The sequence below is a fragment of the Vidua chalybeata genome, chromosome 2 (genome assembly GCF_026979565.1).
Source record: "Vidua chalybeata isolate OUT-0048 chromosome 2, bVidCha1 merged haplotype, whole genome shotgun sequence".
Lineage (NCBI taxonomy): Eukaryota > Metazoa > Chordata > Aves > Passeriformes > Viduidae > Vidua > Vidua chalybeata.
In genome coordinates, this window is record NC_071531.1 from 97,790,586 (window position 1) to 97,813,196 (window position 22,611).

Consider the following 22,611-nt stretch of genomic DNA (forward strand, 5'->3'; position numbering starts at 1 on the left):
TAAAAAAATACCACAACAAAACTGAATGACACAAATCTAACAAGCAAAAAGATTAGGTAACTGAAGATTTTGTGAATATATGTTTTATATAAACTCATATAATATATAGAATATCAGCTTTTCTGGAGTTATTTTTTTCCATTAAGCAACCTCCATTTCCAAGCACCTGAGATTCTAAATGTAATTTTCTGATAGGATATAGGGTTTTTTTGTTTCTTCACATTGTTATGGCAGCTCCCAGTGAAAACTTGAATTCTGACTTCAGTGGGAATGAAGAGAAGTTGCCAAGGAACACTTTAAAAAAAATCTTTTCATTAATGCATCATTACAAATGAGGTTAGCTCTACTTTTGTTCTCCTTTTGGAACATCTTGTCCATGTCTCCATGAAAATTACCGCTGTTGATTAAAATGTCTGGAAAACCTTCCAAGTGTCTTTGATTCTCATCCATGAAACAAGTCCTGCTTTTATTGTGTCACAGGGCAGGGATTGGAGATAAAGGGAGCAAGGACAGGATTTGTTTTGGGTGTACAGAGCTCTTCCTAGATGGCTAAATATGGTCTTCTATTCTGTGGCCAGGTGCATCAGCCAGATTCATAAGGCAGTTAATTGTCTACTTCTAGAGAGTATAGTGGAAAAAAGAGAGAATATAGTGTCTCCAATGAATGAGGTATAGCTCTTTGTGGGGGAGTGTGACAAGCTGAAGACATAGCTGTACCTCAGCCAGTTCAGGAGGCTTTCCTCAGTTGGTTATACTAGCCTATTCCCTCAGCTTTCCTTCCAAGGAGTCTTGAGATAAGTTCTAATAATTGTGCCTAAATAATATTAAGCATAGCTAGACTGTGTTGTCTATCATTCATTAATCCATGGGTTGGGAAGATGTGAAGGAGAAAAACGTGTGTGCTAATAGTGTCACTGACCCATGTTTTTTATTTAAAGGATAATCTGGGATGAGCTGGGTGTAGTCCATGCAATGTAGGATGCACTTGTGCTCCCTCAAGATTTGCAGCTTGGTGTAACTAGAGGAGCTGAAGGTTAAACTGCCTGACACTGCATCTCATGATGCAACAAGAAAAAAATCTTCTTGTGATGAACCAGTGGCACCTGGCAGAGATAGAGCTTTCTAACCATCTGGAGAGGAAGAATGGAAGAGGTCCAAGAATTTGGAGGCTGAAAAGACAGAGAATGTGCTGTATGCCATGCTACCAAAACACATTAGATTAAGGAAGCTTAAGGAATCTGCTTGGTTTCTTCCTTGGAGGTTTGTTCCTTGTCCTCTCCTTCTCCTAATATGTATGATTTTGAACTTTGCAGCTCCCTTTGTAGCAGTGCATTTACCAGAGCAGTTCCAAGGTATTCTTTTTCTCCAGACGATGAATTACAGCACCCAGGGCATACAAGCGTCATCAGGGACACTTGCAGCTATGATGATGGGGAACAGATGGCTGCACACGAGGAACAGGCCTTGCCTGGGAACTCCACCTAGGAGAGTTGCATCATAATTCATGCCTGATACCACTGCTACAAAGCTTTTTAAAAGAGAACCCTGTTATGAAGAAGTAGATGTAGAAGTAGATAGTTTGTAGCAGGAAAGGAGGGCATTTCTGGCATATGTATTTTCTGATCTTCAACCTGGAATATACCAGCTCAGCAAAATCCTGTACAACAGCTACCAAACAAGCCCTTTTTAGCCACTACAGTTAGAGGTGTCTGACTGCTTCTTGTTTAGCATGCAATAATTTACTGCCCAATGTGTGTGTGTGTTTATTTGTGTTAGAATTCCAAGCTTCAGCATGTCTGCACAAAATGGTGACGGTGAATTTGGCATTAATGCTGCAAATGTATGCCTCCAGAGTGAGGTCCCCTGTGTGTCTCTGGGAACTTACACTTCTTCAGGCAAATCCAATCTATAAACAGATGCAAAATAGAAGTGACCCAAATTCTGTCCAACATGGCTGAGGATGTTAGAATACTCAGGATGGAATGTCAAAAGAAAATTTGAAGGGAGATATCCATACTTCAATCAGCATAATTCAGCTACCAAACAGGGAAAGCTGGGAATCTTTCCTATTCTTACAAAAAGCTTTTCTTCAGCTATCAAAGCAATTAACAGAATTTTGGCAAGTTACAGAAATCTGTTGTCAAAGTCTATTACTGACTTAGTGAAATAAGAGTAGAAGCCTTTATGGAGAAATGTATCTTGCATCTAGGAGCTGAGTTCTTCCTCATGAGGATTGGATTCCTGTACAGTACTCTTCAATGATGTTATGACAATCACAAATACCTATTCTGTCTGGGAACCCTTCCAAGCAGTGGATATGATTAATTAAAGGTATTTCAAGTTGGATTGATTTGGCAATGTCCATCGAATTTATAAAGTAAATGTTTCCATTATTGTTTCCTTTGGTGGGTGATGCTTTTGTGTGTGTATTTCGTTTGTTTGAGTCGGGTTTATGATGAGCTTTCTTCTGTCTAACCCAACAGAACCTGATGTCATCACAGGAAGTATGACAAAATACATCCAGAACCAATACATCCAGAAACTGGATGAAAATGTGGGGTATACAGCGTTCCTTCATAATTTCAAATATCAGTTCTTGTAAATAGTATTTCACTCCTCTTAATTCTTTGAGATAAGACTTTAGAGATATCTTGAATGTCCCTTTCACTCATCTATGTAAAAAAAACCAAAAACCTGACAAAATGCCATTGGAAAATTTTTGAAGTGATATTAAAAAAAAATTGCTTGTCCATGTAAACGATAAGTACTTATCCTTTCAATGGCTGACACCCACACCTTCAATGGCAATGGAAACATTTAGCACATCCTAAGACTGGGGCATTTTCTGAGTCCATCTCATCCCTATGGGAGGTTTACCATTAACTTTAATGGGTCATAGGGATTGGGCATTGCTTGACTGTAGAATCTCCTGCTGTTCAGATGAAACAGTTGGAGATGATGTTTGGAGGCATCACAGTCCACATCACCAGCCATGCATGAAGAGCAGCCAATCTTACATTTGGCATGAGAATTACCTCCAAAAGATCATGAGCCCCATGGCTGAAGAGACCAACCAGGGAGGTATGACTGGATTCTTGCTCTGGAAAAGATGCTATATACCAATAGATGTTTAAGCAGGATTTCAATTTCAAGTGAATGTCAACATATTTGCACTTCAGGTTGATATTCATGTGTAATGCTATGCTGAATTCAGGCTGTGGGACTCTAATTTTGCAGCAGGAGCAACTTTGCAGTTCAGAATCCAATAATGCACTAAAACATGCATTTAACCATAGCCAAGTAGTCAGTTCACTGACAATTTAGAGAAACAAGCACTCAGAAACAAACTCTGTCTTTTTTGGTATTTGTGCTTAGGGATAACTAGAAAGTAATTTAGTAACTCATGCACAGACACAAAATAATTGATGTAATGGTTTATTTTGCACTTGCTTTTTGCTTGCAAGAGCTACTTATACAAGGACATGTTAAATTGTTCATGGAAAATATGCAGATTTACAGCTCTGCATCAGCCAGCTATAAAAATATAACATTAATTGTATAAACACAAAAGGCTCACTTTAGCATGTTGGGTTGTAAGGAAGAGAGAATAGTCCAGTGGAGACATGTTCAAAGTGATGTTTTTCATGAGTGCACTGGGGCTGTAATCCCTTCTCCTTTTCTGCCAATTACTGTCATGGGGTGACAGTCACAAGATAACAGGAAAACAACTAAGGTGCTACAGTCTCAATCTTCCCCTTACGAGCACCACCTGCCCTGTCATTAGCCTAAGGCTATAGCTTTGTTTCTCCAAGGAAGTGCACAGGTTCCTACAAAGGAGTAAGATGTTAGGCCCTAGAATGCTGAGTGGGGACCAGCCTGTTCAAGCTTTTGCGAGGCATGGCTGTTCAAGAAGGAACTATGAACAGCCTAAAATATTCTAATATTTTCGACAATATTAGAATATTCTATATTCTAATATTATAGAATATGAGAATATAGATTCTATATTCTAATATAGAATATTAGAATATAATAAAAATTCTAGGTAGACATAATAAATATTCTAGGTAGAGACAATGAGAAGCTGATATGATGTTTCCTTTTTGATTCTTAAAAGCTGATCAGAGTTGGGATCTGCTCTGGACCAATGCTTGCTGGGGCTGGTGATGAGAAAATGCCAAAAGTGCCGCTTGTCTGGAGACACTGTCAACACAGCTTACTGGAAAGAAAGTCACAGTCTTCCAGGAATACCCACCTCAGCTCAGCAGCTTTTCAGTAAGGAAAAAGAAATGCCGATGGAGCAAACCTATCTGAGTATTTTCTTCCCCATCACTTTTTAGAGCAATCATAAAACAAGGGTTATTTTGGAATTATCTACAGCAAGTTACTTTGGAGATTTCATTTTGGGGATGTCCCTAAGATCAGTCAAATCAACATGAGTCAGTGGAAAAAGGTAGGTGATACAGGGGGATAATCCAACATGTCTAAGAGAGACATCAAGGGAAGCTGTAAGTGGAGGTGTGAACACTGCCACCCACACACACATACCATGTGAACAGAATTATTTTCACATTACTTAATATTTCCACCCACCACCTAAAATCCAGGTGCTTAAATGGAGGAGTAAGATTCTCCTAACCCTCACCTTGTAAAAATCCTAGCAATTGCTTTACTCACACAAGAGCCAATTGTTGGCAGACAGATCCAGACCTGTAAGCAGTAGCATGCTTCCCTGCCTGGACAGGTTTCCATGGGCCCAAGGCCCCTGAGAGCAAGAGAGTGTACTGAGTGAGGTAATAACTTGGAAAGGGTGTAACATCCACTGGCTTCCGTGTTTGGACTTTTTTGCTGGCAGGCTCTTCTCTTTCCGCTCGGTCTTCAACCTGGAGAAATTTGAGCTACACACGATCTAGCGATTCCTCGAGTGTCTTAGACTTGTCCTCTCTAGTGCTGCTTGGAAGGAGTTCAGCAAGGTTGGTGCAAAATGCAGGACAAAGGAGTTGGAAACTTTCTGTGGTTATCCAACAAAGAGAAAGCACAGAATAGAGTGGTAAAGACGGCAAAATATATACAGGATGCAGAGAAGTTGCTTGGGCACATAAACCTGAGTTCTTTGCAGGTACCTAAAGATTTTGTGGAATAATTGAGGCAACTTCCTTGAAAGCAAGGACTTCAGATTTACGCTTACCCATACCTGTAGAAGAACAAGGAACCTATTTCCTAGTAGTCCTGATTTTGGTTTCCTATTTTATATTTGCAAGGTCTCCAGCAGGAACATGTTGTCTCGGATTTATGATTTGCACATTTTTTATTGGTCATGGTCTTTCAGAATAATTCACAGATAAAGCAATTTTTTGGGCATCCAAAAGAGCAATGCTTAAAAATAAAATTTCCATGACCAGCAATTGATTTAGTACCTGGCACAAATCCTAACCAGCCCTAAACTCAGCAATAAATAACTTACATAACAGCTTTCTTTCTGTGGCATTTCTTTCTTCCCTAGTGAAGAAATAAAGAGTCTGACTCTGCATTCCACATCCAGGCAAAATTTCTGTTGATGTTAGTGGGGCTTTTTCACTCAGGATCCTAAAGTCTGGTCTGCAGTTGTCATAATGGTGACACAGTGGATTGAAGATGCTCCATTCTGCTCCCTGTGTAAACCCGAGGTTTTCATCTGGCTCTTACAACCTGGTCACATCCAGCATTGCTTCCTATCATGCAACACAGAACAATTTTGGGTTTATCTGCAAGAGAAACAGTGCCCAGTTTGTGAGATAAAGTCATTTACCTGTTGTTACAGAAAGGAGGAAAAAAATGCTCTTGTAGTGTACTTTAAGAACTGAGCATCATGGATTCTTTCTGACTTGCTTTGGGCATTACCAACACATGCTCTCCCAAGAACAGAGAGAAATACTCATTAAATAAAGTCACAAAATGGTTCTTGCTGTGCTTGATATATAACACCTTCACATATTTCACACCACCAATAACTACTGCAAAGTGCAATAACAAACAGGGAAATAAGTGTGCAAACGAAGCCTTAAATGTCTAGAGCAGATTCCTTTCTGAGAAGTCTTGCAAAGCTCACTTCTGCTTAAAAAAATTGCTAACAACAAATAATTTTCACTAGTACTGTAGAGCTAATGGAGCTGGAGGAGAGAACTCTGGATTCCTTTCTGATTCATGCTTCACAGTGGAATTGTTAAGTTCCAGTTGCAGGATTTTTTTTTTTTTTTCCTGGTGATGATCTATGAGCCAAAGAAGAGCAGGGGCCGAATGGTTGCAGAGCTGGCACTCATGAAAGAGATTTTCTAGTATAAACTGAACGAATCAGACCAGAATCCACAAATATGGACCCTCACACTCTCTTTTTTACCAGCTCCTTTTTTCCTGGTTTATGTGTGAAATTTGGATACTTAAATGAAATATGAATTACAGAAGGCTTCGCTGAGCCCCAGTCCCACAGCATGACATGCCTGGCCAGAGTGCTACATGTACAGGGAGGGAGGCAGAAGAACTCCATGTGGTTTAGCTGTCTACCCATGTGCTGTGCATTAAGAGATACTTATTGAGAGGTTATTGAATTCTACTTATTGAATTCTACTTGAATTCTCTTGTACAACTCTTTAATATCTTGAAATCCTATCTTCCATCCAGCTTTTTGGTATCCTTTCTCAAAGTAAATGAGGTTTTTGGTATCTCTTCCACTGCAGGCAGATCCTTATCAGAAGTAGAAAACTGTGGTATATTGGCTCCTTGGAATGTTTGGTCTGAGACTACCCGGTGCTTTTATGCCATTCTATATAAAAGAGCAGAGTACATGGGAAGCTGTTTTCACCCAGAACCAATTACAGCAGAAAGTGACCTAGAACAATAAACTATTGCCTTGGATACCACTGCCCTGGCCATCAAAATGTACATAGCAGTAATGAGGGTGCCCTGTCATTTCAGTTTTTTAATGTCCTTCAAATAATTCTTGGTCCCCATGTTGGCGTACTCTTCCTTATTCTAACTTCCACATTTTCTCTTGTGCAGAAATCTGCCAAATGATAAACTCTAAAATAGGTGGAAGAAGAGAAACTAAAGAGGAAGTGAAAGGGAGAAGGGCTTTTGCATGCAACTGAGGATGAAATCAAAGCCTCTCTGCAGCCAGGCTGAGCAAAAAGGTTCATACAGGAGGCCTGCTGGCCCAATATAAAGCAGCTAAAACAGCTCTGAATTCTAGGAAAAGGTAGCAAGCTCAATTTATTTTTAAGTGTAAAGTAATTCAGCCATTCTCCAATTCAGGCCTAAAGAAAATCCCTCAAGAAATTCAATTTACATCCCAGTGCCCAGCTGTACCTTCTTTTCCCCTTTCATGTTGGCTGACAGTGAACACTCTGGATGATATGAAAATGAGACATCAGGATGTCTTTTGAAACTAGATATAGAGGAAAGTTGATGCAGCAGACACAGAATTAGATCTATGCCTCACCATGCTGGGGAAACCATACATGTAAAAAGGAGTAAATATTGCTCTGGCCCTGAACAGATAGTGACCAAGAACCTGAAATTGGAGGACACAAAACCTGTGTGAATAGGATATCAAATTACATAAATGCTAAAGTTTCTTTGTTGCAGTTACCTCAATATTTTTTGAGAGTGTTGGTGGAAGGAGAGAGGAGAACCAGCAAGGTGGGAATAGGGAAATATGTCTTGAAATAATCTGGGTAGAAAAACATGCAGAAGGACAAAGGAGCAGGCAAAGAGCTTGGCAGTGGGTCAGGAGCACAAATATAAATCTTCTGCAGGGTGTAGGATAGGGAAGTTTAAGGGATAATTTAGGTTTAGAAACATGACTCAAATGTCTGGTTTGAGCCCTTTTCCAGCCCCAGGATTTGGAATATGAACTGCCTCTCACCTTTACATGCAGCAGCCTATGCTTGCACAGACAGGTGTGTCTCACTGGGCCATGCACCTTCTGTCAGTGGAAGGCAGACAAAATCTCTCTGTGACTAACACATCTCTGCCCTCAAGAGGAGGGGATTTCACTCCATCACGTGCTCAGTGACCTGTCTTTGAAATACCCATGGGTGAAGCACTGACTCCTACCCTGCAGTAAATCAAACAAATGTCAGCAATGTACCATGAAGTGCCCCAGGAACCTTGGTCCAGATGCAAGCACTTTGCCTGTTTGTTGGCTCATATATCACTGCTTGCAGGGATAGGACCTCACCTTAGAGTGAAATTCTGACAGAGCAGGAGCACTCATGGCAGAAAGCAAGTCAGCAGGATCCCACTTCATGTCTAGAGAGACAAAAAGGCTATTGCTTCTGGCAAAGACTGTGTTTTGAACCTCGGGACTGTGAAAACATAACAGATTTATTAATTCCTCTTCAACACATAAAGTCACCAGCTTTTAGCTAGCACATGTGAGGAACACATATCCTATAGAAGCATTGGGCATGCTGGGGATGTTGCTGGGACTGAGGACAGCTAAGCTCATTCCCCACTCTTCCTGCCCATGTTATATATAGGAATAACAATGTGAAGTTGGCCGAACATGGTCAGATCAAAGGTCTGTCTAGGTCAGCATTCTAGCAGGAGGCAGTAGAAAATCCTTAGGGAAGATCTTTAAGAATGGGAAATACAGAGACACAGGCTCTGGTTGGCATCCTGTCCTGGCTTCCAGCAATCAGCAACTTAAAGGCTTTCTAGGCCTGGGGTTGTGTCCAGACCACCAAGTTTAACAACCACCACAGATTTACCCTCTCTGAATCTGTCTAATCCCTTTTTGGATCCATTACCCCATAAGTCCTGTGATAGCTGCACACACAAACCCAACTTGGCAACTACCCACATGCCTTTGTGTGGATGTGAGGATCCAAGCAAGCCTGTACTCATTAAAGGAAAAGAAAATGTAAGAAAACTTGGCTCTTAAAAGCCTTTCTTCCCTCCTGATTTTGAGTCCATGTTTTCCTGGCTCCTCAGAGCACTATGTATTGTCACCCCTGCTTTCTTCCTCCTCTGAGCCCTTCAGGAGGCAGATGCTGTAGGAAGCCTGGGCAGAGAAGTGGAAACTGCTATGGAGCACTCTGATGATGAGCAGCTGCTTACCACAAGCGGCACTGTCGGCAGGGAGCTCGTCAGAGGTTTGCTTTAAAATGGTCCTGATACTTTATTTCACACAAGGGGGGGGTGGGCTGAGGATGATCCAGATGAGCCTAGTAAAGCCAGGTCATACCTCATCTGCATGCTATAGCAAATAGCTCCCCAAGGGCCAAATTTTTTTTCTACAGCATTTATGGGCTTCAATCCTCCTTATTAACCTGGGAGAGAAGGAACTAAGCCCCTTTAAAATCTGTCCCTTTGGCTTTTCTACTGGAGTCCACATATCCTTAATGAGTTACCTCATCTTGAGAGACAGGACGTGTAAGCTGTGGCTTTGTTTGCTGACCTGGGTTTGTACCTGGCCCTGTCTGTTTTCAGGGCAGACATTCCTGATTGCTGATGCCAGTGGAAAGCTTTGCTCAAGGCTGGTAAGCTTGCACAGCAGCAGTGGGATTTGGCAGATGTATTTATATTAGTGCTAAACCCAACCATAGTTAAAGAGCACCACTAAGAAGTCCCCACCACAGCAAGCCATGCTAAACACCAGATTTACAATTTTGTACCATGTGACACCCACAAAATGAAGCAGTTTTATAGTCTGATTTGTCCTTATTCATGCTGAACACTGTGAATAAAACCATACTCCATTAAATACAGTACTAATCTGGCTTGATCACTGCAGAGTTCACACCTTTATGGGTTGGCGATAGGTGACCATGAGGGTCATTTACATTGCGCAGAACAAGGCACCACCCATCTCTTTATTAGCCATTTGCCTTGCAGCAGACTCACTTCAGAGTCTCCTTCATCACCAAGTTTTCAAGAATCTTCAAAGTTTTTGAAGACTTTGGAGTCTCCTGGAGACATCATAAAATTGCTGTTGGCTCTATGGGGAATTGAAGGTAGAAGAGTCAGACAATTCAAAGGAAAAAAATTGGCTCTAAGGATGTGGACACATACAGTATTGCTCCCCCAGCTCTGGTCTGCTGGGTGATGGTCACAAAACAGAAGGGAATCATTCCCCGGGTTTTTCGCTCCACTTCTCTGATCTGATATGGCCCTTCAAGCCACCTCACATGCATCTGCTGTGCCTGGTTATGGTCCACTCCACCTGTCTTGCTCCATCTTCCATAAGGAAGTTTCTAGTACAGTTTTGCTCTGAGGTTTTTGGGTTTGCTGCTTTTGCTATGTGAGCTGTAGTGTTGGTGATATGGCAGATGACAAAAGAAATCAAAAGCAAAGAAGCAGCTCTGTCAGACACAGCTGAATGCAACGCACCAGCCCTGCCACAGAGAATGAGTGAATCCCACAGGACAGCACGTGCATAGAATCATCATAGTCAATAATGGTATGGATTGGAAGTAATCTTAAAGATCATTTAGTTCCAACTTCCCTGCCATGGGCAGGGACACCTCCCACTAGACCAGGTTGCCCAAAGCCCCATCCAGCCTGGCCTTGAACACTTCCAGGGATGAGGCACCCTCCAATTCTCTGGGAAATCCGTGACAGCACTTCACCATCCTCACAGTAAATTCTTCCTAATATTTAATCTAAAACCAACTCCTTTCAGTTTAAAGTCATTTTCCCTTTTCCTATTACTATATATCCTTGTAAAAAAATCATTCTCCAGCTTCCTTGTAAGTCCTTGTTCTAGGGTGACGTTATGATGCTTGTATCCCCAGTCGTCTGTTTTGTTTATGCTGGATATTATGTTCCGTGCCTTCAAGACTGGCTCTGAAAAGCGAAGTTCTGTTTTGTTATCAGCCTTCTCACTCCCCCACGGTCTGCTGGACATAGACAGAGGTACATAGTGCTAATTTTGCTTTTTGCTTTTGCTTTCACCTTTGTTCTTGCTCTTTGCTCTTGCTCCTGCTTCTGCTTGTTTTGCTATTTGTTTGTTAGCTAGTTTAGCTGGGCAGTCCAAATTTTCCCTGGACTGTCTTTCTTTCCATTTTCTTGGAACCATTTGAACCTGCTCTGGACTGGGACCTGTGAAAACACCGAGAGTTTGCACTTTGTGGCCTGCAGTGCTGGAGGGACCGATAACAGGGCGAGCACTCCCAGGAGAGACTTTCTGAATTTGTCATCTCTTCAGAACAGTGAAAGAGTTTTGTCATCTGGTGTTGTGGTTTTTTTGGTGTTTTTTTTTTTGGTTTTTTTTTTTTTTTTTTGTGCTGGGGAGTGCTTTGCCTGTTAAATAAACAGGTTTTTTTCCACTTCTCTCCAAGGAAATTCTTCCCAAACCAGGTTGGGGGAGGGGCCGTGGGGGTTTGCTTTCTGGGGGCTCCTTCTGGAGATTTTCTCCCAGATTTGCCCCAAACCAGGACAGCCCTCTTCAGATACTGGAAGGATGACAGAAGGTCTTCTCTTCTCCAGGCTGAACAGCCCCAGCTCTCTCTGCATGTCTTCATAGGAGAGGTGCTCCAGCCCTCTGATCATCTTTGTGGCTCCTCTCTGGACTTGCTCCAGCAGGTCCATGTTGGACCAAAATGTTGGTGATCCCAGAGCTGGATGCAGCACTCAAGAAAGTGTCTCATCAGCCTTACCAGAGTTTTCTCCTGAGGTGACTGACAAGCTAGATCTGTTCACACTGAGGACTGCTTGGAGATTTTCTTGGCACTTTTTTAATACCTCTTTTTGTTCTCACTTTTTATCTGCCAGCAACTAAAGCCAGTTGGCCTTAATGAAGAATGAAAAAAAAGGAACAATGAAGAGTGGCTTTCCAATTAGCAATGGCAACAGACATTCCAGGATTAGTGTTTTCTCATAATACATGGAAAATAAGGAACAATAAATTGCAAAAAGCCTGATATTATGCACTTTAATGAAAAAAGATGATGAGTTTTCAGTCCAGGCTTTAGGAATGCCAATACTGTGTAATAAAGGTAAACAGAAGTGTTCAGTGCTTTTGGTCTCAAGCTCCAAAATGAAAAAAGATGAAATTTTATTACCCATATTTTAAAAATCAAATACAGCCTACAGCCTTTCTCTTTGGCTGTTAATATGAAGAAGTTCAAGATGAGCTATACGTCATTACAGAGTAACTACCCTTTAAAAGAGGAAAGACCCCCCAAATTTCAGTTTGCTAATATGACATTCATGAGAGATTATTTTAATAAGAAACATACAGCATGAGGGCAGGTGTCTTCAAGCTAGATCTGGAGCCATAATTTAAGTCCTTTGCATGATGCAGAAAGTTCAGAGTAACAGTGACCATGGACTTTGGATCGCTGTCTTTGACTTCATTCACAGGTGAAGCAGAGCCCAGAGTTAAGCATGATGAGCCACAAGTTCAGCAGTAGGTGACCCATGTAATACCTTGGCTAAGAAACTGAGATTCTGTCATCCTATAAAGTCTGGAACAAGAAGCACCTAGGAGCCATTACTTACAGTTATAGCAGAGATTTTCTACCTCAATTCTTTGAGATCAGGAATGCCTCTTTCTAGTGGACTTAAATTCACAATAAAGCAATGTGTCTTTCCCTTAGAAAAACTTTGAGGGATCTGCAAAAAGGGAAAAGTTGGAAGTCATGAATCTACAGAATTGTGTAGAGCTATGATTGCTAGCCCTAACACCTGCGTCTCACAGTGATGGGTTCTGTCACTCCTTGAGTGCAAGGAAAATATTTACTCCTCTGTAAATATTTTGCCAATGACTTCTTCCTTTCCTGCTGCAGGCATTCCCCAAGGTCAGACTCTATAAACAGTTCATGGTAGCTTGGTTACTCCTCAAAGCAATTCAGATCCTTCATCGTAGGAGCTCCAGAAAGGTGACAGAAGGAAAGTCCTGATGCCGTCTCATCTCTTCATGCATATGGGGGATGCAGAGATGAGTTTAGAGAGGAATGGAGTGATTGTCATGGGGATTATGGGCTCTGATGGGGCTAGAGAAACAAGAGACCTGTCAATAGCATTTTTGTGGATCAGAGAAACTCGCATGTTATAGACCAGCTCAATGGGACAGGCAAGGAAGGGACCAGGAGTGGCTGGATGACAACAGCCATATGGTGAATAAGCAGCCAGCAACAGGAAGGAAGAAATGGACTCTCAGGAAGGAGATGTTACCTCTAGCAGCCCAAGCTTCTAGCTCTTTCTTAGTTTTTATGCTTGGTTGTGCCATTTCATGTATGCATGAAATGAAGCGGAAGCATTTGTGTCTTCTGGTATCCGGTGTTAAGACTCCAATACCTCTGAAGGATATTCCAAAGAAGTTCTGCAAGCTCTTCCACTAGATATGAAAAAAGGAGCTTGGCCTCCTATTCCTGGAGGAATGTTGGCTGTCTCTCAATGACACAAGGGGAGAACATGAGGATGCCATAGTCACTAAATCATTCACCCCAAGAATTGAAGAAGGATATCAGCTGTGAATCTTATGAGTATTTTGCCTTCTTGGATACTCCATTTCTATTTCCTGTTCACTGTTCTACCAAAGGGTGCCACTATAAACAGAGAATAGATAAACAAACATTTGGAATATTTATGCTAATAATAAGAGCTGGTGGCTAAACTGCATTTCCTTGCAATGTTAAATCACCTGTGATCATGAGCAGGAAGCCTCTCCCACAGGATACCCAAGTATCGTCCCCAGTTATCAAAGACAGCATGTCAGAGGGCCAGGCATCAGGGCAAAGGGTGCAGCCCTAAACTGCAGGAGGACTCATTTGAGAGCAGGGGGCCTGCTGACAAGGCACCCCTCTGCTGTTTTGTGACCACCAGGTGATGAGCAAGCTGCCAACAGAGGAGGCCAGCTGGCTGTCCATAGAAAGAAGGGCCAGAGAGTACAGCAGAGTGGAACTGCAGATGCATGACTGGAGAGCAACCGTGCCCTGAGGGGGAAGCCAGCTGTGGGATGTCCCTATTCAGTCCATGAGAGATGCTGTGTGTGCACCCAGCACACGTACTTCTGGCATTTCTGTGATACAAACCAGGCCATGGGTGGAAGGGGACTACAAATGCTCTGAGCAGAAAGGAGTTGTTGAGTCCTTTGAGATGTTACTTCCTCAGGAGAGCTGAATGACCTCCTTCCAGCTATCTCCCTCCATCATCTTATGGACTATATCTGATCTAAGAAACATTGGTAATGGGTGTGCCTACATTAAGACCACTGGAATTATTGACTTTCCACTTGAGGAGGAGATTATCCATTAAACGGAAACAGAAAAAAAAGAAATTTCCAATATTCAGTGGAATGAAACAATTTATTCTGTTTGACTGAAGAATTTGAAGTGACTCCAAACAAATGCTTTCCTTCCATTGCCTTGGGGCTTTAAAAAAGTCAAAGAAGGAAAGACATACAGCCAAAGGGGAAGGCTAGGTGTCCTAGTCAAAGCTATCAAGACAAATGCTGCCTTCCTCCTCACTTTGTGTCTGAGGGACTTCAACAGTAGTGTGGGGGGCGGGGGAGGGAGAGGTGCTGGGCTCTTGCCTGGGATATGTACAAATGGGCTTCAAACCTTTGGCTTGCCCAGTTGAGGCTAATGAGCCTGTGCTGAGATCTCATGAGAAGATGAGAGGATGGACACATGCTCTGGGCGTTGATGCTTTTCCACTTTCTAAAAGGTGGTAAAGGGAGAAAATGTGTAATGGGGACTTGAGACTGGAGCTAAGGGAAGTGAGATCCAACTGCAGCCAGCAAATACCCATCTTCTTTTGCCTAATGACCAAAACCCATAAATTAGTTAGGACAGCTTTGACTAGGATGCTGGGAAGAACATGCTGATGGTGGGAAGATTCATCTTGGGAGTCCCTGTGCAGAGCTGTGCATGAGGCAGAAGGGGTATTTGAACCTATTTCCTCTGTACTAGGTTGACAGGGAAAGTTCCAAAATCAGCCTCTCTTTGCAAAAGAAGCCCAAATCCCCTTGAGAAACCAACTTCAGCAGATGGAAATGTTTCATAGCAGAAATGTCAGCACAGAGGATAAATAATGCTGGTGGCCACCCCCTGTTGGTTTTTGGCAAATCAAAGGTGTGCCCAGCTCCTCATCTTGGAACTTTTTCCTTTTATCAGCACTGCCACAGGTCAAGCAGGATGCAGGACAATCACAACATGGGAATTTAGTGAGCCTTTCAGTACACAGTGTGTGGCACATTCATTACCTAGACCCACTGGCTGCTAACTGTGTCATTTACTTGGCCTGCTTGTTCTGCCAAGTCCACATAGGTCATCAGTAGAAATGCAAACACATTCCATTTTTTATAGGCTTTCTTATATTTTTCTTTTATGGAAAATACATTTTTCTGTCATTTTGTACCCGGAAGTTTTCCTCCCACACATCATGCAGACAAATAAACAACCCCACAGCCCGGTCAGGGAGGTAAGCAGGCCTGATACTGTGCTATGTCAAACGGAGCCAGTCTTTTACATATGTTATATATTCACCTTTTCTCTGGCATCTGCATTGCACTTGGGAAAACACTCGCACGCAAAGGGATGGGCTCTGGGGAATGGAGAAACATTATCTAGCACGGGAATGCTCAATTAATTTTCAGCAAGCAGCTTTTATAATACATAACATACACTTAACATAATACACTTTGGTCTTGTGCCAGAGATTCTAAATGATTAGGCTGTATCAATTTACTCTTGAAACACTGATTAAAATCTCAAAACTTTCATAGCAAATGATGCATGAACCAGAATCTGAAATGTGATGATTGAAATATTGCAATGTCACAGATTCATCACACAGCCTTTCCAAATCCACTCTCAGTTTCAGCTGGCCCCTTAAATGTTCTACTCACACATCCTAGTGATCAGCTTTTTTCTCCTGTTCTGTCTCCCCCTCCCCGACCCTCTGCCTCTTGGAAAGATAATAGCCAGGCCTTAATTGAAGCAAACAGGTCATTAAAACAGTAATTTTGTAGTTATTCACAATGACAGACATTCATTCAGTGCCAAAGACAAGAAAAGAATCGAGGACTGGATATTCCATGCACATTAATTCTACCATAGACCAAATTAAAGTTAAACATCCTCCTCATTTCTTACTGTGAGAAATTTCCATTGGGAACAGAATTTAAACAAAGAAAAGTGAAAAATAACTATTCAATTCTTGCCCTATGAATGGTGCCCCAGCTTTGAAGGACATCTTAACAAATGGTGTCACAGCTTCTCCAAAGAGAAGGAAGATTCTCATCTCCTGTTTCTTGGTGCACAGTCACAACTCATCATTTGTTGCAGATAAGAGAGGTCAAATCACTCTGATTATTTTTACAACCTCTCTGTAGGACAACCCTTATCACAGTGTCACAGAAATGCACTTAGTTCTAACTGGAATCCAGAAACTCCAAGCAAAATTTCTTGCTGCATGAAGCACATTGGCCAAAGATGATGTCTGTCCTAGGAACCATTGTTCCAGAGCTTTTGTGAAATGATACTTTAGCAGCAAGCCAACACTGTAAATTTCATATTGGGTCTCAAATGCCTGTATAGATAAGTGCACTTGGACTTTTTCAAACTGTCAGCTACAGGTCCCTTCCTTAGCTGTCAAACTGCAGTGTCTCTGGGGAGAAACCATGTGTAATTCAGATAGTCTGACAGTGAGGATGTCCTGACCTGCTCTGGCAAAGGACAGCACTCATCACCCTGAAGGGAGACATCTGAGCCTGGACTCATTTCAGTTCAGGCCAAGTTGAGAGTCTTATTACACTTTGACTTTTTCCCACAGTCTGTAGAGAGAGGCACCACCAGACCCTTTGTCAACACTCAAATGAAGATGTGTTTTTGTCCCCAGTGACCCTGAAGGAAACTGCTCCTAAGTATTCAGTTAAATGCCTAAAATGAGATGAAGTGGCCTGGACCAGACAGCAGCCTGGTGTAGCTGCCTCCACATGAACTGCAAATGTGCTCCAGTTCAAGTCCAGGCTTGGCAGGCCAGGACCAAACATGCCAGGCCATGCCTGGCATCACACTAACATCTAAGGATGCTAGGTACTGGGACTTTGGGGAGATGACCTCTGCTCCAACCATTTTAAGGACCATCTGAAGTAGGGAGAAGTCAGAGGGAGAAGCACATCTTCATTTCAAGGTGCAGAGTAGACACCTGGCTAGACCCAGTGGCTATCCCCTGAGGGCTCTCCTCCTCCCAGCTGGCAGTGCTCTCCACTGTGCTTTTGGCATGCTTGAACTCCTGTCCAGGAGCTTTCCTGGTCCATCACACGCCACCATTAGGGGACAACTTCTGTGTTCTTTTCAGAGCTTTTACTCTGCTCCAGCTCAAACTGTATGTATGCAAGGATGAAAAAAACTCCAACTGAATGAGATCATTTTTCTCTTCTCATCTCAGACATTCAGCCTGCTAGCCAGGGTTACTGGAATAAAGCAGGGAAGCTCTTTTTCCATAGCAAGCCATCTGGTTGACATAGACTCACACTGATGCTAATCTGTTGGTTTCTTTCTTTTTATTATTTTTTTTTTCCCGAGGAACACTTCATCTGCAGCTGTAAATTCAGACCTGCTCCCTCTGTGTGCGAAGCATTCATTTTGCACACATATTTATTACCACATTATGCCCCATTCTAGGTGTCAGGAAATCATTGTTATCCTTGGTGTGTCTACGTTGTTCTAATGTCAGGGATGCACTTTCAAATGGAAATTAAGCAATTATGTTTCACATGGGGAAACCTGACAGACGCATAGATTTTTACACCACTGGCAATGTTGCTGTCACAAAAGCAGACATTGTTCTCAGTGGACTGCCAAAGAAATATAATGTATTTCAAGAGCAAAGTGGGAGAGGGAGGGGAGCAAGAAGGGGGAATGTGGTGTAATTAACTGTGTGATTTGAGTTCATAGATCATGGAGCTGTTTAACTTCAAAATGCAGAAGTGACATGACAATGAGGCTACTTAACTCATCCTTGAAAAGGAGGTTTCCAGTAGCCTTTTAAAACACAAATAAATGCTTTCAGCACTATCTTCAACTCCTAGTTAAATCAGGATGCTACTGCATGTTGATTATTTGTAGTGCTTATTTAGGAATTGGTCTTATTAGCTACTAAGACAAGTGCTGTAGGAGCAAAGAGCCATGCTGGTCCCCAGTTTATTGAACATCAGCCCTCTAGCCCAGTCGGCTAGGTGGTGTCCCTGGGACAGGGAGCTGGGCAATCCTTCACCTGATGAGGAATGTGTGCTGCAGGTTGGTGCCATACCTCCCCTAGGGATGGGAACGCTCCGCTCGTCCCCATGGCTCTGTTCTTGTAAGGAAGCACGCAGAGCCCATCTGGAACCTTGTGCAGCACAAGCCGCCTTCCCTCCTCCTCCTCCCACCTCCCCCCCCAGCTATTTTTGGTTTGTTGCAGGCTTTATTCAGCAGCCTTTTGTGTAACTCTCCTCTGCCCTTGGTCATTAGCTTCATACTACTCCCTCGGGTGTAATAGACCAACAGCAGTCCAAAGCCAGGAGCCAGTGAGCTCAGGCAAAGGGCTGTACTTGTGCCCAGTTGAAAGCAATAGAATTCTGGGGCCCAAGGAAGAGAATATCTTAAAAATGAAGTATTTTAAAAATATTTCAATCAAATCCACACGTTTTATAAAAAGGTCTGTTAAGAAGCACAGCAGTGTACATCATAAACCAAGGCTTCACTTAAATGGATTTCTAGAAAATATCAAAAAGGACTTAGGACTCTTCAAGGATAATTTATTTGTTTCACGGATATTTTAGATGGGCAAATCCTGTAGCCCTGAACAAAACAAAATTCTTACAATTGAGATTGAGAGGAATAACCAGTGATCAAGACTTCTGTAAGCCAAGAACTGCATGAAGATGACAGAGAAAATGTCTGTTGCCTCGAGGAGCTCATAGTAAAATACAAGGCACCACAAAACCACTGAGATGGGAGAAAAGTAGAAATTTCTATCCTTCCTCCCCTCCATGAGGCAAAAAAGGTATATTTATCATCCCAGGTCTCAATGGAATTTTGGAGCAAGGGAAGAAGTGTAATCAGATTTTTGGATGCCAGTCAGGGCTTTTAAGCTCCTCCTCTGGCCGTTCAGGTCACCTTTACCTGTATGAGAGGGGAATAAAGCCCACAGATGTTTGTTTGGGTCCAGCTGGCTGCAGATAGCCTGCTTGTAGAGGTGCAGAGCAGAAACACTTGTTGGCACCTGGACACTTTTGCTGAACATGAGACCCTACCCTATCTCCACAGTCCAAGAAGGCTCAGGGGGCAACTGTGCCTACTGCCATAGCTTTCAGGCTAGGAAGCAGTGCTGATGTAATTTCCTTCAGGATATGAACCTTTCTTTTCCCGTCTTTCACCTCTTCCTGCCCACTCATCAACCCTGGTCACAGGCTCTAATTTTAATTCTTTTCCCGGCTCCCCAGGGAAGACATCTCTTGTTCATTAAGACACACCACTCCTCATTCTTCTTCCTGTCTCATTTATTTCTTTCTCTATCTCCTGCAGAAGGTAAACCATATGAGACCTGGAAGCTCTCATTGAAGAGATTGAAGATCACTGGACAAACAAGTGCTGCTCTAACACCAGTAGATTAATACCACATAGCTTCCTCAACAAGAGGGAAAAATCAGTGTCCCACAGATCAGGTGGGAAAAATGAACCAACAGACACAAATTATAGAGCTCCCTGTAGGTGCAGAAGAGGAATCAGTATCAGCACCACCTGGGTTTCTGTCAAGCAAGGCTGGGGTGGAGGGACACATGACATTTTTTGGTCCTCTGCAAATACATGTTTTACAACAACTTGGCAAAATGTCCAAAATGTTTTCTAGGAATACTTGCAGCTGATAGGATGCTGAAAGAGGTAAACAAGTTAGTGACAGTGTCAGGACCGTAGGCCACAAGCAAACCACGAAGCGCTGCCATACCCAGGTGTAAAGAGCACAGACCATCCCAGGAAGTAATGGATGTGACAAAAAGGCATAATGTGGGCTCAGTGTACTCCTGATGGACCACCCTCACCATCCCCTATATTGTGGCTAGCAGGGAGAATGTGATTCTTGGCTATTAAATTGCAAAGTCCTGAATAGGATCCAGATTTTTAATGAAAGACTCCAATTTATTCAACTTTCCCCCCTGAAAAGTGACAACTTGGAGCACAGATGGTGGTTATGTTCTCCAGCTCACAAAGGAGGACAAAAACAAACCTTTCTCTTCCACAGAGGAGCTTCGTACATCCAAAAGGCTCCTTCACATAGACAATAATCCCTCTCTGCATCTTCCCTGCTTTGTTCCTAACCTTGTATCAATCCGCCACAACTCTCCACTTGGGCAAACTCTCCACTTTGTCAGATGCATCCCACCTGTTCCTAGCAGCGGGTTCCATAGTTGTCAATGCCCAATTCCTGTTGGCACCAGATGTGCAGCCAGGTGTTTACCCATTGCAGCTTCCCAAGCCCTTCTTTTTACTCATGGAGACCAGGTATTGAAAGCATAATGGCTTAGGTTATGGCAACCAAAAAGCACACTGTTTATACACACTGTTAGTTTGAGCTCAGTGCTTCCAAACCCCTGGACAGAATTCAGATACACAACTCCCCTTCTGCCCAATAGGATTTGTGTGGTTACACTTTGGCAGGGTTGAAAATACTCACACACACATGGAACAGAACACATGGACACAAGTATAAGGACATCTGAGAATGTCACTGTTTGTAGTTATTCTGTAAGCCCACTGGGACAGATACCTCATCTCTCAGTGGCTTCAAAGCCAAGTAGGACTCTTTTGTACACTGCAAAAATAAACAGTTTTCTATGAAGAACTGCTGAAAAAGGCCCTGGCAAACTGCACCAAGAATCTTTCTGATCCTTGCAAGTGCTACTGGCAAACTCGTTTCTATAGTGGTTTTCTCTTAAAAGGGTCCAGTAACATTTTCTTCTTGTCATGGAGTATCATGTCCATTCTAATGAGTTACTGCTTTTTAGTAGTTGCCTGCTATCTAGTGGTTTACACATACCACTGGCACAAGTAAAGAAGAACTTTTAAAGCACGACTTCCAGATAAAATGAGAGCATGGAAAAGTGCTGAACCATGGTCCTCTTCACTTCCCTGTGCTACTCCAGCTCTCTTTTCTCTCTGCCCTTTCTACCTCCACTCCTTTATTTCCAATCTTATCAGAGTGATAGAATTGTTTGGGTTGGAAGTGCCCTCTGGAGATCATTTAGTCCAGTTTCCCTGCTCAGGCAGGGTCACTTGGAGCAGGTTAAACAGGCATGCATCCAGGTGGGTTTTGAATATATCCAGAGTGGGAGACTCCACAACCTTCCTTTGAGCCTTTTATTCCCCCCATATTTTCCTGCAATAAAACCCCTCCAATCAAGCCAACAACAAAACCCTCTGATCTCTGTAGATCATTTGGCCCATGCTGCTTGTCATTAAGCAATAGTCCTGGAAGGGAAATGCTCAAGTCAGGCATATGCATACAGGGACAACTTGCTTTGGAAATAAAAACCACAGCAAATAATCCTTTCTGAAGGTCTCCTCTCTGCCAAAGCTGCACTCTAACCAATGGGCTGGGAAAAAGGTACATAGCACTCACTCTTGCTGCAATTCTGTGGTAGCACATCCATTACAGATTTCACAGAACTATAGAACAGCCCATGTTGGAAGGGACTTCAAACCATTCATGGTCCAACCATTCATGGAAGAGCCTAGAGGACATTATCTAGCACGCTGTCCAACTGAACCTTGGAAACCTCCAGCGATGGGGACTCTACAACAACCCATGAAAGGTTGTTCCAGTGAATGATTGTTCCTAATGTAAACAATTTCTGTCTGCGTCATGACAAAAGCTCTCCCAGTGCAACTTATACTTGTTGCCCCTTGTCTTAATGTCCTGGGATGACTTTATGGTGTTTGTATCCCCAATTGTTTGTTCTGTTTATGCTGGATATTAAGTTCTGCACCTTTAAGACCGATTCTGAGAGCGAAGAGGGGAGAGAAAAAGTGCAGAGTTTGTATCAGGGACTGAACTTGCTCCCCCACATCCTGCTCCTCGACTGTGTTGTCTGCAGCATGGACAGACGGCAGGAGAGAGCTTTCCTTTGATTTTTTGTTAGTTTTTTTTCTTTTTTAGCTATCTGAGGCAGAGAAGTTCCTGGACTGTGGTTTTTCTTTTTCTTGGAACTGTTCAAACGTGCTCTGGACAGAAAACTCAGAAGAACACCGCGAGCTCACACCTGTGGCCCACTGGGACCAGTGATGCTGCATTCCAGCACCAGAGGGACTGGTAAGAGACTGAGTGAGCCAAGCTACACCCCACGAAAAGGACTTTCTGAATTTGCCATCTCTTCTGAACAGCAAGAGTTATACTGTTTAATATTATTCATTTTTTATGCTTGTGAATACTTTGCTTGTTAAATAAACAGTTTTTTCTACTTTTCTCCAATGAAATCTTTTCCTGAACCAGCTGGGGGAGGGGAGGCTTGAATTTGCTTTTCTAGAGGGACCACATTCAAAGGCTTCCTCCCAAAATTTGCCCTAAACCAGGACACTTTTCCATGTGACTCCGCAGGAAGACAGAGACAATTCTCTTTTGGGAATGTGGCTCTGCAGCACCAGT